Genomic DNA, 16,425 nt, shown 5'->3' with positions numbered 1-16,425 from the left:
GAGAGTCTGTGAAACAGAAGCCTCTGTGTGTGCATTTTACGGGCGCAAGCGACTTCGCGTGTGGCCTCCCTTGGAATTTATTCCCCCGGCTTTTTGATCACAGTAATAATCCCACTGCTTAAAAGGAACCTTCCCCTTTAAATTCCCCAGTGCCAAGAGATGAACTTTGAAATATGAAGGTTAGCAAAGACTTTGGGAACAACTTTGAAAGCAGCTAAGCCGCGAGCGATCTCGGCGTCCTTTAATCAGATGCTCGGCTTTGCAGCTCCAGCCATCTTCACGGATTAACTCCCATGAACTTCCTGAACTGCTTTCATGGAAAAGCACATCAAACAGATGACTCTGCTAAGGAGGAATTAATCAATTAAGTAGAAGCAGGGAGGCCTAGTCTCTGATGAGAAACTACTCCATGGACACCTTCCTCCTGCCCACCTCCTTCCTTCCACCTTGCTCCAAAACTTGTTTTATTTATATTAAGTGAAGACTGAATTTTAGATTTTTAGAATTTTACTTTCACCACACACACAGAGCTTCCCTTCCTGCCATATTTTTTGTAGATAAATATGTTTTTTTCTAATATGTAGCAGTGAAATTTTAGGGTCCAGCAGCCTTCAGCTGTCGGAATATTCCTGGTGTGCATTTCCCAGTAATGCAGACTGAACCATCTTGCACTGTCCTGTATGATGATTGTTGTGGTGGAGGGTCTTAGCTTTTCTCTCTGCATGTCCAAGAGAAGATATTTGGGATCTGTCATTTCCAGAGCTATCCCAGAGGCCAGCTGAGTGCCCCAGTCAATCAGTTCTCTGCTTCTGCCTACTCTTGGGTGAGTTGTGCAGGCTTGGATAAAATGTCCAATTTTAGACATGTAACAGGTATCTCATCCAAGCTGGTTTTCCAAGGATTTTCTAGTGTCCATGGAAAGAGAGAGAGGAGTTTCCAAGGAGAAAATTACTCTTTCCTGAAATAGGTGTGGATCAGGTGTCATGGAGTGGTCACTGGAGGTGTGGAGGAAGAAACTTGGGTGTCTTGGGGCCATCATGCTCCTTCATATCATCAGAAATATCTGCACCTATTCAGGCCACCCAAAGTCTGCCCAAAGTTGGATTCACAGTGTTTACCTCCTCTTTGTGTGCCAGTACAGGGAAACAAGGAATGCAGGCTCAGATGTCCCTTTTTCTCCCCCAGATCAGGTTTCTTTTGACTTAAAAAGGGATCTTTCATGACAGCGAGAGTTATGAAATGATGGTTGTGCTGCAGATGGCATTTAAGGGAAGTTCCTCCCATCTGCTCACTCTCGAGAGTGGAAAATTCCTGATGTTAAAGTTTTTTGTAAAGGGCAAAGAATCTGAAGTTTTATTTCTGAGAACATGAATTCTGAGCTGCCATGTCAGCCTTCAGAGCCACATGGACAACAAGCATGGAGATGCTCTGGAGAAAATTGGGTTTGTGGCCTCTGTAAAAGCAGTTCTGCATTTCTCCTGCAGTTTGAAGCAACCTTCTCCCAGGAAAAAACCTATTCCTAGCTTCAGGAGTACTTGGAGCCCAAGTCACAGCTCTTATGAAGAGGAGAGCTGGAGTTTCTCTTGCAGAAGTGAGATGATTTCTACATTTCCTCTCAGAAACAATCCTTGTGAGTGTGTCCAGGATTGACTGTGGTATAAGGTCATTCTCTCCCCTGTCACATTCACTCCATCAGATCAAGTGAGGAGGAGACAAATTAACACTTCTGCTTCTGGTCCTGAAGGGAGGCTGATCTACAGCAAAGGGTGAGTTTTATCTCTAATTCCCACCCTAAACCAATTCCTGGGCTATTTATCCTCATTTTCACTGATGTTAGCACTGCCATTTTATGAAGTACCTCCTCATCCTCCCTGGTGCTTACCCCAGCTTTGTTTAGGAAAGTGCTTTATATGTGGAAAACATCTACTATTTTTCAGCTTATTTCCAGCTGGGAAGGTGTTTGAAGTGTGGCTGTGCAGGGTTCAGGTGGCAGGGAGACAGAAATGTGTCAAAGAGAACCAGTTAACATCAAAACTCCTTCACACAGAGATCCCTCCTTCTTTCCAGAGGCTACTCCATCAGGTTCTGTGGGATACCTCTTATTTCTGGATACCACAAGAACACCAGTGGTCTAATAATTCCTGCACTGCTGCTTTCCTGCTGTCACCCATCTGGCTCCATGGATGATTCATGTTTTTGGTTATAGTTTGGGATAAAACTCCAGTTTTTCATAGAAACATTAAATCATAGATTGGTTTGGGTGGGAAGGGACCTTAAAGTTCATCCAGTTCCAAACCCCTGCCATGGGCAAGGACAACTTCCACTATTCCAGGTTGCCCCAAGACTGGATACAGCTTCTCAGGGTAACCTTCTCCAGTGCTCAATCACCTTCACAGAAAAAAGTGTTGTTTTCTTTGTTTGTTTTTGGGGGTTTTTTTAGGTTTTTTTGGGTTTTTTGTGGTTTTTTTTTTGTTTTGTTTTTGTTTGTTTGTTTGTTTGTTTTTTAATTCTTTCTAACAGATTTTCTTTATTTATATATCCAGTATGTCCATGCCTCTTTTGCATGATTGGTTTGGGTGGGAAGGGACCTTAAAGATCATCCAGTTTCAAACCCCTGCCACGGGCAGGGACATCTTCCACTATTCCAGGTTGCCCCAAGACTGGATACAGCCTCTCAGAGTAACCTTCTCCAGAGCACAACCACCTTCACAGGAAAAAAAAATTGTTGTTTTTTGGTGTTTTTTTAATTTTTTTTTTTTTTTATTCCTTTAAAGAGATTTTCTTTATTTATATTTATATGTCCGCACCTCTCTTGCACTGGGAAGCATTCCACATGTGCCCTCAGCAGAGGGGAAGGATCATCCCTCTCAACAAGCTGTCAATCCTCTTCCTTAAAAAAAATAATAAAAAAAAGTCCTTCTGCTCTGAAAAACCCAAGACCCAAAAGCAAATCTGCAAATCTGTGCTGTCTGTTTGAGAGCTGCAGCACACAGCTGAGCACTTTCAGTGCCCAGCACACTCAGTCCTCAGCTGAGATATTTTTGTCACGGGGAATTCCAATAAAGTCAGAGGATCTGCAGCATTTTTAAAGTTTATCAAGATTGCTTTTGCAGCAGTAAGCAGCGTTGAAATGGCTTGGGAAGAAATAAAAGGGAGAGGAAAAGGCGTTTTTATTTTGGGACTGAAAGTTAAGACCCTACAGATTGTACCATTTCCTGACTTTAATGAGCAGAGTATCTTGATCCAATCTTTTTCACTGCATTTTTGTCCCCCAGACACAGAATTTTTTAATTTTAAAGGACACAAATCTGCAAAGATTTTACCCAGCTCTTCTTGAGCCTTCTGGAAAATGATAGGCCAGTTTTGGAGAGGATTGCAGGGAGTAACTGGCAAAAAGAGTGGGCCTGTGGTTTGTATTTGCATGTTCATTTAGATAAAAAAGAAAAAGTGGCTGATCACAGAGAGGCAGCTCTGCAGGTTCAGTGCCCCTTCATTTCCTGACCCTCAAAATCTTGTTAACAGGATACACTCTGTCTGCAGGAAAAAAACCCTCTTATTTTTGGCTTAATTACAGTATTAGCAGTTGGATCAAAAGACTGATTATTAGTCTAGTTATACTAGCAGTGCAAAGCTGCACAGAAAACAGCATTAATAATGAAATCAAAAGCATTATGTGACATACCTGTCTCTGCAGCCTTCACCACCCTGATTCTACAGGTGCTGTAAGGATGCACTGCTGCCTAAAACTGATCCCATCAGTGCCAGAAAAGCACAGGAGAACACCCTGTAATTAAGTGTCTTGTGGTAATAAAATTGAACCCAGAAGTGTCTCAAAAGGAACACGTGTTCTCCTGGAAAAACCTTCTCCTCTCTGAGCAGTTCCTCTGCATCATCACCATTCCTTGCACGCTCCACACTGAGTTGGGGGAAGCTCAGCTTTGCCCTCAATGGGGCTGAAGAGAGCAGATGACAGAGGAGGGTGGGTGAAGCTTCCATGAGACAGCCAGCTGCATTTATTGGGGCTGGAATTGCAGGAGTGGGATCCAGCTGCCCATGACAAGGAGTGGCGTGAACAGAGACAACGTGTGAGGAGGGTGGCCTCGATCTTCAGTGAAGAGGAAGATCTCTGTTCTCAAGACCCCTCAGCCCCAGAGGGTGAATTTGGGGGGGACAGGTGTCCTGAAAGTGAGAGACTGTGCTTTTCTTTTGGAGCTGGGCAAAGCAGTTCCAAAAAAAACTCAATTCAGTTCCCATCCCTCAGATAACCAATTCTCAGTTCATCGAGACCCTTCCCCCTTAAAAGGGGAACCCTAGAAGCAGCTCTGGTCCATGTGCAGTGGTGAGAGTACTGGGCATGGAAGGAAGATGTCACCATGGTAAATGATCTCCATGTGGTGCCATGTGTGACATGGAATGCTCCACACTGAGTTGGGGGAAGCTCAGCTTTGCCCTCAATGGGGCTGAAGAGAGCAGATGACAGAGGAGGGTGGGTGAAGCTTCCATGAGACAGCCAGCTGCATTTATTGGGGCTGGAATTGCAGGAGTGGGATCCAGCTGCCCATGACAAGGAGTGGCGTGAACAGAGACAACGTGTGAGGAGGGTGGCCTCGATCTTCAGTGAAGAGGAAGATCTCTGTTCTCAAGACCCCTCAGCCCCAGAGGGTGAATTTGGGGGGGACAGGTGTCCTGAAAGTGAGAGACTGTTGCTCTTTTTGGAACTGGGTAAAGCATCCTTAAAAGGGGAACTCTAGAAGCAGCTCTAGTCTATGAGCAGTGATGAGAGCACTGGGCATTGAAGGAAGATGTCACAATGGCAAATGATCTCCGGCCAGTGCCACGTGTGACAGGAAACACAAGAGGTCTCAACTGTGTTTCTTATGGAAGCCTATGGCACAAGAGGGACTCCTCACTCCTTGATGAACTGAGAATTGATTATCTAAAGGGTGGTGATGAACTGAGAGTCGATTATTTGAGGGGTGGAAATTGAATTGAGAATCCAAGGTTTTGTCTTACTGTAATGTGTTGGGAATTCAGTGTGGGGAGGAGGAATGTTTTTGGAAGGTTTTCACTCTGAGCTCTGTATGTTTCTTTTATATATTGTAAGTTAATAGAGGTTTTTTTTTCCCTTTATTCTTAAGCTGGAGCCTGCTTTGCTCTATTTCTGTTCACATCTCGCAGCAGACATTAAGAAGAATATATTTTCATGGGGGCACTGGCATTGCACCAGTGTCAAACCATGACAACATGGAAGGAAGATGTCACGATGGCAAATGTTCTCTGGGCAGTGCCACGTGTGACATGGAAACACAAGAGGTTTCAACTGTGTTTCCTGTGGCACAAGAGGGACTCCTCTCTTCTTGATGAAGTGAGAGTTGATTATCTAAAGGGTCTTGATGAACTGAGAGTTGGTTATCTGAGGGGTGGTAACTGAATTGAGAATCCAAGGTTTTGTCTTACTGTGATGTGTTGGAAATTTGTACGAGGAGGAGGAATGTTTTTGGAAGGTTTTCCTTCTGAGTTCTGTGTGTTCCTTTTTTCATATTTTAAGTTAATAAAGCTTTTTTTCCTGTATTCCTAAGTTGGAGCCTGCTTTGCCCTATGTCTGGTCACATCTCACAGCAGACATTAAGGAGAATATATTTTCATGGGGGCACTGGCATTGCACCAGCATCAAACCATGACACCCACACAGCCAGCAAATGCCACTTGAGATGTCCCAGCGTGTCCCACCTGGCCTGCACTTCCAGCCCAGAAGGGCACAGCTCTCCAGCTGGGCCTGTGCCATGTCCCCCACCCTCAGGTTGCACTTGGGGGTGCATTTAGAAAAGTGCCTCACCACTCCCGTGACCTCCAGGCTAGGTGAGCTGTCTGGAACCCACTGTTTCTCTAAAAAAAGGCAGGGAACAGAGGAGGTGTCTGGGGCTGTTGTCTCCAAGCTGTTCCAAAGTCAGAAATGGAAAAAAAAAAAGAATATTTCTTGATAACTGCTGGGCTCAGGGACCTGTTTGTCTTGGTTTCATGAGAACATAATTGAAAGCCAGGCTGTTTTCCACTTCGTTCTGCATTTTGGTTCATCCCCTCAGCCATAACTTCCCACAGCCCCTTTTAATGATGAGCACAAAATCCTGCTTTTCAAAGAACATCTCCTCCTGTGGTTTTGGCCCTGCTCCTACAGAGAGAAGCCTCAGAGCAGTACAAAACAAACACATTGGGTTCTGCCACGTGGGAACTGCCTCCTCCTGATCTCCTCCTTAGTTTAAGAATTTCTCAAGCCTCTTTTCACTCTCAGATGTGCCACAGAAGAGCAGTGTGGAGGATCAGAGTTTCTTCCCTGCTCCAGAGCCCAGAGGCTGCCCTGTGGAGGTCCATAACCAAGGAGATGTGTCACTACAGGACATGAAACAACACCACACACACACACACACACACTGCTGTTCTCAAGGTGAAAAAAGAGAAGTTTATTTCCTGTCTCCAACATTTACAGATTTCCAAAAGTGACAGTGGGTTGGAGGGTGACAGTGCCACCTCTCCAATGACACTGGACAAACCAACAGTCCATCAAATTTCTCCTCCTCCATAAAAGAATGCAAAACAATGAGTTATTTACACAAAGTGTGTGAGAAAGTTCGTTACAAGAATGTCAACATCAGAAGGCTTAGAAAATCTTAAAAAATCAGGGCGACAGAGATGTCTCCCTGGAACGTGCAGTTGAGGGCTGCAGCCAAAGCACAACCTGCAGATATTTATCTGTGGAGATTTTACCTCCTAATGATACCCTCCAGCACTCCTAACTGAGCTGGTGGATGCTCCAATTCTTCCCATCCCATCCCTTTCCTGACCCAGGGGGTGCTGCCACTTTTATTTGGTGTTTTTAAGCAGTTTGAATTCTCCATAGAGTTGCAGGGCTGATCTCATTTTCAGATGTTAGTTTTTTGGTCCTGATCTTGCCCCTGACAGTCTAACAGTTTCCCTCTATGCAGGAAAACAGGAAAGTCCACTTTGTTCCAAGTGCCTGGGATAAACTTTGTGTTGAAAATAAAACTACACCAAGAGCACAGCCACAGCCCTTCTGTGTCTGTCCCCAGAGTGAAATTTGGCTTTTCTGAGTCCACAAATCTTCCTGTGCCTTGCAAATAAACTTGACAATGAGCCCTGCCTCATGTCTTCAATCTGATGGCAGGTGCTGGTGTGGTGAAGGTCTCACCTGTTCTCTCCACCACAGCCTATTTAAAGCTGAGATGAGGAATCCTTCCTACATTTGCAAGGCTTAGATTTTATCTGGATGAGAAAAATCTCGTTTTAGCATGTTTTCCAACTCACAGCCTGGTGTTGGTGATGGTGTTACTGGTCAGAGCACTTGCACAATCACAGAACTGGGGAGAAGGGGAGATAAAATCCCAGCAAATCTTATTTTCAGGTGCATCCTCTGCCCTGCTGCTTTCTCTGGTGCAGGTGTTGGGACATTTGGTCTGCAGCAGGCAGGGAAGGGCCCTGGTGGGTGTGGGGAGGGTTGGGTCACCCTGGTGAGACCTTTCTGAAAGGATTCACTGGTCAGGAAGGTGAACAGCAGCTGGGGGGTCCGGGGGGCTGCAGGGAAGGGGGAAAGCCTGAAGTGCAAAAAATTAGGAGTAAATTGGTGCTGAGGGATGGGGATTGTGGGACCTCAGCTCCCTCCATGACCTGACTGCAGCTTAGTGAGGCATTGTTATAGGGACAAAAGCCACCACTTTAACACCCCTTTTTTTTTTTTTTTTGGTCTCATCTTGAAACTTTGAACATTTTTTTTTCTGTTTTTCCTCCAGGGTATTGCATGTGAGCAATGTACCTCTGCCTGCCTTATCTGCCTGCTGATTCAGAAGCCTTTCCAGACCCACATCCCTTTCCTGCCTCTTCACATCCTAAATTTCACCTTAGCAGTGGTGGGGTCTACCAGGCAGACTTGATGGGGATGGATTAGGGACTGATGGACTTTATTCCATGATGAATGAACACCTCTCTACCCTTGACTTTCAGGGTAAAGGTGACCCAGACACAGCCCTGGAGAAAGGACTGGTGCATTTGGTTAATTTTTGCTTTCTTCCTTGCTTGCTCCTTACTCTGACAAGAAAAAAAGAAGGGAACAGCAGAGGGGCTGCTCAATTCCTCATCTGACAGTACCCCTGGAAGGTCAGAGGAACACCAAATTGTGATGAGACTGGCACATTTTTAATTCTGTCTCATTACAGCCTCTGTTAAACTACATTACAATAATTGCTTTAGTTCTGCCATGGTATTTTCAGGTCTCTTAATGCAGCTGTCAGCTCAGTGTGCTGGGAACTAACACCAGAAAAAAAAAATTTAAAAAAAGAAAAAAAGTCAAAAAAAAAGGAAAGGAGAAGAAACACACAAATGAAAGCCTGGTAGACTGACAGAGAGGGGCCAGGACTGGGGCAAATTTGGGATGAGAGCAGGAGATGGTGAAGAGATGGTGAAGTCCAGGTTTGCCAAGAGTGCTGCTCAGATCCTGCTCCTTGAGGGACCTGTGTGAGCTGGAGACAAGGTCTGGATTCTCACATCTCACCTCAGGGTTTGCACCAACCCTGCTCATAGAAATGGTGGAGTTTGGCACTCTGCAAGGTCTGGCATGATGGGAAGAGGATGCTGAAGAGGCATTTGGTATTTTGGATTTGCTTGAGAGGTTTTGAAGCACCCCTCCATACGGGGCACTCGTTCTAACAGCTCCCTCCTTGGGGCACGAATTTGGGACTAACTCAGCTCTGTGGATTCACTGCAGGGCTGACATTTACTCACAGCACATGGACCATGGAGAGGGAGCATTCAGCCTCCACACCAAGGTGTTTGCTCAGCTCAGGAGCCCTCCCAAAAGTCAAGGAGTCCCAGTCACAGCTCTTATGAAGAGGAGAGCTGGAGTTTCTCTTGCAGAAGTGAGATGATTTCTACATTTCCTCTCAGAAACAATCCTTGTGAGCATGTCCAGGATTGACTGTGGTATAAGGTCATTCTCTCCCCTGTCACATTCACTCCATCAGATCAAGTGAGGAGGAGGCAAATTAACACTTCTGCTTCTGGTCCTGAAGGGAGGCTGATCTACAGCAAAGGGTGAGTTTTATCTCTAATTCCCACCCTAAACCAATTCCTGGGCTATTTATCCTCATTTTCACTGATGTTAGCACTGTCATTTTATGAAGTACCTCCTCATCCTCCCTGGTGCTTACCTCAGGTTTCTGTGATTTCAGCTTTCATAGAATTATAGAACCATGGGAGTTGAAAGGGACTCAGAAGGATCACTGAGTCCAACTCCTGGCTCTGCAAAACCCCCCAGAAATCCCACCCTGTGCCTGTGAACATTGTTCAAACACTTCTTGAGCTCTGTCAGGCTTGGGGCTGTGACCATTTCCTGGTGAAGAACCTTTTCCTGACACCCAAACACTCCCTGGCACAGCTCCATGCCATGGTCCTTTCTGCAGCCACTCCTGGATTATTCGCTGCCATTCTCAGACGAGTGAACCAGCCCTGCCTGAGCTCTCCAGGCCACCCCACAGCCAGCTCTGCATCCCAAACCCTCCTGTTCCTCCACATCTGCAGCACCATCTGCGCCCCAGCCCCACAGAGCAGCAGCTCCTCGTGCAAACCATCCCTCCCACCACAAGAGAGACCTCCCCACCCTCAGAAATGCTGCCCTAAACCTCTGCCTGCTTCAGAAAACCATAAACACACACTTTAAAGGACAGACACTCCTTCCCTCCCCACATGTGCACTCCAAAAACGATCCCACCAGGAAAACATCCCCTTTCTCAACCCCACACCCTTCCACACATGCTGTCACACTTTCTCCATTCCCACAGCCATCCCACATTCATTAATGCCTCCATAGGAATTTTTCAACTGTGTGGAGAATTGTTCGTAATTAGTTAACAGGAAAGAAAAATAAAGCCTCCTAAGCTGTCAGCAATCCTCCAGAAAACCAGCAACAGATCTGAGCACCATTTGGTCTAATTAGTCTTGATATTTCACACAACATATTTCTCAATTTTTGGTGGGGAAGCAGATAAAAAAATCCCTCTGAGGAGAACAACAGGAGTATTTTTGTAGAAGGATTCAGTGGCAAAGCCAAAGGGAACTCTTAATCAACAAATGTGCATTTCTATTCCTTTACTGAATCTTTCACAACAGTTGCTTCATCTTCTGCTTCTATGAGCATGTGCAGGCCTGGGGTGGGGCCAATCTGCAGCTGACATGGATCAAAATAGTTCTTTTGTCAGTATATCCTCAATTTCTCTCCTGTGGTGAGGTTGAAAGCCATTGGTACTGCAGGAGGGTGGGGTCTGTTCATGGAAGGATGCTGAGATTTACAGCAGGGGATCCAAGAGCATCATTCCCACCTCAACACCTTCATGGATATCCACATGAATACCCATGGATATTTCCTCCTCTTCATGGATATCCACATAAATATCCATGGATATTTCCACCTCACACCTTCATGGATATGCACATGAATATCCATGGATATTCCCAGCTCACAACTTCATGGATATCCACGTGAATATCCATGGATATTTCCAGCTCACACCTTCATGGATATCCACATTAATATCCGTGGATATCTCCTCCTCCTCATGGATATGCACACGAATATCCATGGATATTTCCAGCTCACACCTTCATGTATATCCACATGAATATCCATGGATATTTCCTCCTCTTCATGGATATCCACATGAATATCCGTGGATATTCCCAGCTCACACCTTCATGGATATCCACATGAATATCCATGGATATTTCCTTCTCTTCATGGATATCCACATGAATATCCGTGGATATTTCCAGCTCACACCTTCATGGATATCCACATGAATATCCATGGATATTTCCAGCTCACAACTTCATGGATATCCACATGAATATCGATGGATATTTCCAGCTCAAGACCTTCATGGATATCCACATGAATATCCATGGATATTCCCACCTCACACCTTCAAGGCTGCACTGAGAGTTGGGCTCTGCTGTCCCATCCCTCTAAGTGTCCAAGGCAAAGTTGCACAGAGCATGGAGTAAAACCTTGTTTAGTGGGAGGTGTCCCTGCCCATGGGTTTGGAACAAGATGATCTTTAATGCCCCTTCCACCTCACACCTTTGTACAATTCCCTGATTTTTTGTCTCAGAACAAAATTATGCAGAGCAAGTGAAATCTGCCTTCACTGAGAGGTGCTTTTCAATCCACATGTGGTGTCTCAAGGGTTCCTCACATTCTTGGGTGGACAACCAGAATTTGAGGTGACCCCCTCAAGGTGACTGTAGTGGTGCCCCATGGCTTGGAGTAAATTGCAGATTTGTCGTGTCTTAGGTTGGAAATGAGGGTGTGTGTTCTGTTTACCATCTGTCAGAGGTGGGGCAGTGATCTCTGTTCATGGGGCAGTTTTTTCTTTATCTCTCCCACAGCCAACCCTCCCTTCAGGAGATCTCTGCTGTCCATGGCCACTGAGTGTCCCTGCAGGGCTGATCCAATTCCAGCATCCCATGGGGAGATGCTGCGCCCAGGGGAGGAGCCAAGCATTCCTACCTGGATCCAATCTGAGCCTGGAGCAGCACAGCAGCCTTTGCCCCCTGCATTGCCAGAGGAGCAGCTTTCTGCTGCCCTGCATTGCCAGAGGGAGCCCAGGCCCATGTGCAGCAGCCCTGGAGCTGCAGAGGAAAACTCCCCCCTTGTGCAGGATCCCTGCTCCAGCAGCAGCACAGCTGGCACTGCAGGAGGGCTGAGCCCCCATGGGATGGGGCTGTGCCACCCCCTGACACACAGGGGGCAGCTCCTGCTCTCACTCTGACAGTGGGTTGCTCTCTTTTTTGTACTATTGCATTTGTATTTTTAGTTTTCCTAATAAAGAACTGTTATTCCCATTCCCATATCTTTGCCTGTGAGCCCCTTAATTTCAAAATTATAATGATTTGGAGGGAAGTGGTTTACATTTTCCATTTCAGGGGAGGCTCCTGCCTTCCTCAGCAGACACCTGGCTTTTCAAACCAAGACATGTCACCACTGAGGCATCCAGGAGGGAGGCAGGATACAGGTGCCAATCTCAGCAGTGATTAGGGAAGGAGTCTGGACAATCACCCAGGGATACAACAGAGAATCTGCCTCTGAGCACGTCAGACTCAGTGATCTCTATCAGGAGAGACAGTCGGTGTGGGCACTGAAATTTCCTGTGGTTCATCTCTCATCCGCTTCTCGTCGCTTGAACGACAGCTTTAACTGCACTGATGATCTCAGCTCGACCCCAGCTGCCTGCAGGGAGCCAGGACACTCAGCTCAGGTGCACATTTGTAGATTAAAGATTCTCCAGAGGGGAGGGGAGTTTAGCTGTGTGAACAAAGATGTTCGATGGCATTTATAGTTAAGGATGGATTTATAAACAAACCCATGCGTGAGCTCATGAAGATCTTAGCATCAGTGTCAGTGATCAACCCAGAGCTCGCAAAATCCTCTACTTTAGGGTGAGATAAAGCACTTCTTGGTGGCTTTAGGATTTCATTGGATTGGGCAGGGGAATGAACACCCAAATCCTATGGAGAGCAGTTCCTCACAGACCCCAAAATTCAGGAGTTTTTGTGGTCTGGTTGACAAGGTGGTGTTATGTCATAGGTTGGACTTGATGATCTCAAACCTCTTTTCCAACCTGATTCTGTGATAGCAGATGCTAAATTTTAGGTGGAAATGTCCATCTGAGATGATCCCAGGATTCTTTGTGCACGACAGAGCACAGTGGAAGCTTAGAGCCCAGTGAGCTGCAAATCCCATGTTCTACAAACCTTGGCCACAGGAATGTGATGAATGGCATGAGAAATTAATTCCCAGAAATATGTGGGGCATCCCATGTGTCCTGCTGATAACCATCCTTGGATAAATGATATTTTTGATGAACTCTCAGCTAACAAACTGTAAAAATTTCACCCCCTCCCCAAAAAACCCTCTGCAGGAAGTCCAACAGCACCTATTATAAGGACTTGGAAATAATGTATATTTATATTATACATTAATAATAAATATTATTATATAATTATTATATTATAATATAATGCATATTTACATTATACTCCCAAAATATTTTAATTGATTTTTTGTTGTTGTTCAGAAAAAAATAATCAAAATCTGCTGTTAATAGATCCCTTGGCATCTCCAGAAAAACTCTGGCATTGTTTATGCAGAATTTTGTCAACTTTAGGAGAAAATCAGTCCTGGAATGACCTTCAGCTCTTAGCTCTGCAGTGTTAGGACTGAAAGAAACAATAGTCATTAAGTAAAGGATGGGCATCTTTGGCATAAATAGTGAAAAATAAAGCTTTTCCACCCTAGAGGGATGGGAGGGCACAGAGGACTTTGAAAACAGAAGTAATATGAATTTCTTTCTCCAGACAGAGCAACTGAGGCCCAGAGATGAGAGGCCAGGAGGACATTTCCCAGCACTGACGAGCAATTGAGGTGTTGTCCCATCTCCTGGGACATCTCCCACGCCCAGGATTTAACATGATGGATTCTGGAATCAGTCTGCACCCCAGACTGGGAATATTCATTTTTCAAAGTGTTTTCAAGCCTATTTTTGAGCTTGTTTCAATAGTTAGGAGTAAAGGTGATCACTTACAGGTATTTTTGAGGTATTTAGTGTTAAAAATCTCAGCTTTAAGCTCTTAAGACTCATTATAACCTTAGGAATTCAGTCTCCTGGTAGACTAATAACCATTAGATCAAGAAGCAGGGTCACAGAGCACATAGTGGGGACAAATTTAAAGATTTTCCCATTCAGCCATGAGTACAGGAGAGCAAAAGCTGATTTTATTCCTATATTTTACATTTATTTCATATATTTTATTCATATATTTTATTCATATATTTTGCACTACCGAGGAAGGAGGAGAGGGATTTTATGGAGGTGACATGAAGGGGGAGATATTTAGCATCTGGATTGGAACCTGTCTGCAAGTTTAACAGCTGTTTTTACCAAATGGGAGCAAACCTCCCCCAAAACAAATGAGCCGTGGTGTGTACAGCACTGAATCTTCAAGGGAAAAAAAGGAAAAGGAGATTTAAACTGGCCTGCTGTATCCATCAGTGATCCTGCAGGGAATTTTGCAGTTGTTGAGAGGTTAATGTGGGTCCTGACTGTCCCCCTGACCCAGCCTCCCTGCTCCTCTGAGCTGGGGATGGAAATCTTTTCCCTTTGCTGTCTTCAAGTGGAGAACAGCTCAGCCAGGGAGCGGTAATGGAGCCCAGCAGGGAGCAGCTGTGTTCATCTGTTGCTTTGTGGATGAAAAACGTTGCCTGAAACACGCAGAAGAAACCAAATCCCTGCTCGCTGCAAACCCTTTGTGGGTTTTGAGCCCCAGTGTTTGGTATCCATGAGGAAACTTTTCACACTCCACAGGGGAAGAGCCTGCGGATGTGAGGGAGGAGAGGTGGAGCAGTAAAATTACAGAATTCTTATCCCTGGCTGGAGAGATCACCCAGAAGTCCATCCCCATGGGTCTGCTCACCCCTCCTCCTCCACAAAAGCCAAAGGATGTTCCTGAATATCCTCTGGAGCTGATGTCCATTATCAGAGCTGTAAATGACACCAGGAGGGACAAGAGTTTGGGATTCTCTTTTGGGTAGGTTTTGGCCTTGCTGCATTTGGTCCTGTGTGGCTCAGGGTCATGAAAGGACTGATGGAGAGTAGTGCCTCATTTTGCACACATTTTTGGAGAGTCCTCTCCTCATAAAACCCAAACTGCTTCCCAGGGCTCCATGCAGCTTCAAAGCAACTTCCCCCATCATCAGCTCTGCCTATGCAGCTCTGAGGCTTCACCAGCACGTGCTCCTTCATGGAATGGGGTTGGGCAGTCATGGTCCCTGGGCTGAAGCTCCTTGGAGCTCCTCCTTCACAGCCTGGCAAGCAACAGGAGCTTGGGAAGATCCCCAGAGGCTTTGATCTGTCCTTGTGGGATCTTCTGTGCACAGCTCTGGGTGTGAAGGGGGTCTGAGCAGACAAAGAAAAGCTCTTCACTCTATTTCACATCCACTTCTAGGATTCACATTCCTTCCTTCCTTCTTTCTTAACATCCCTCTTAATTATTCTTGCTTGCTTACGTTCTTTATTTTCTTAACCTTCCTTCCTTCCTTCCGGGAATCCTTCCTGGAATCCTTCCTTCCTTCCTGGAATCCTTCCTGGAGTCCTTCCTGGAATCCTTCCTTCCTTCCTGGAATCCTTCCTGGAGTCCTTCCTGGAATCCTTCCTTCCTTCCTTCCTCTCTTTATCCCAAATCACAGAAGAGCCCAAGTTGGAAGGGACCCTGTGGGATGATCACATCCAGCTCCTGGCCCTGCACAGGACCATCCCCACCTTGTGCCTGAGGATGTTTTGTTTTTTTTTTTTTTTCCAATCACCAATTCTCACTTTTCCCTGTCCCTCTTACACCCCCATGGAATGCTCCCTGCAGAGGATGTGCAGACACCCAGGACACACCAGCCTTGTTCCCACCCAAGGATTTATTGAGCTCTGTGCCTCCAGGATCCTCCCCATGTCCCTGCCTCCTCCTCCCCGTGCAGGCAGGGGCAGCACCCCGTGCTTTATGGCCCTTGTCACCAGCAGATTAATGAAAGCTGGGAGGACAGAGGGGGTCACAGCCCATGAACCACGACCAGACCCCAGCACCACCCACCCCTCTGGCACAGGGATGATTTCTGCCTCAATCTCCCCCCCTGACAAGGTGCAGGACAAATGGTGAGCTCTGGTGATAAAAGGGACCCTGATCATTAAACACAGGGCTGGGATAAACTGGATCACATCCCTGGGATGATGCTGTAGCATGATGGAGGAGGCTGGATAAGATTTTGGTCTTTCCACACCTCATTGTTTTGTCTAACACAGCCTGGCTTTGTTTTGCGGCTCCCTTTGACATAATCTTCGAAAATACATCTGAATTTCCTTCCTATACAAGTATCATGCATTTCCTTTCCCTCTGCTATCTGAGATGCTCCAGGCTAGCAGATGTGACACAGACTGAGACTCCCAAACCCTTTGGAAGTTGTGCTGGGGCCAGGTAGGGAATGGGATGTCTAAAATGACACCTATTTGCAGACAACCCACGGGCCTGGCTTCTCCCAGGCTCAACAGCAGCCAAGTAAATTCTTCCTCATGCCTGGAAACATTCCCACCATTTGATTTGCACAATATTCCTTCAAATTGCACAGTTCCTGGCAGGAGGGAGGTCTGAAGTCACCCCCAAAAGTCGTGACAGGTTTATTCACTGAAAGAGTGCCACCACCATGGGTTTATTCAAGATTTTCTGGCAGTAGGCAAATAAAAATGTCAGAGAGCAAGAAGTTATTTTAAATAGCTGAGGTTCTTAGCAAGATGAAAATTGATATTATTAATATGGGATGAAGTC

This window comes from Geospiza fortis, unplaced genomic scaffold, assembly GCF_000277835.1.
Source record: "Geospiza fortis unplaced genomic scaffold, GeoFor_1.0 scaffold129, whole genome shotgun sequence".
NCBI classification, from domain to species: Eukaryota; Metazoa; Chordata; class Aves; order Passeriformes; family Thraupidae; genus Geospiza; species Geospiza fortis.
This window is presented reverse-complemented; position numbering follows the sequence as displayed.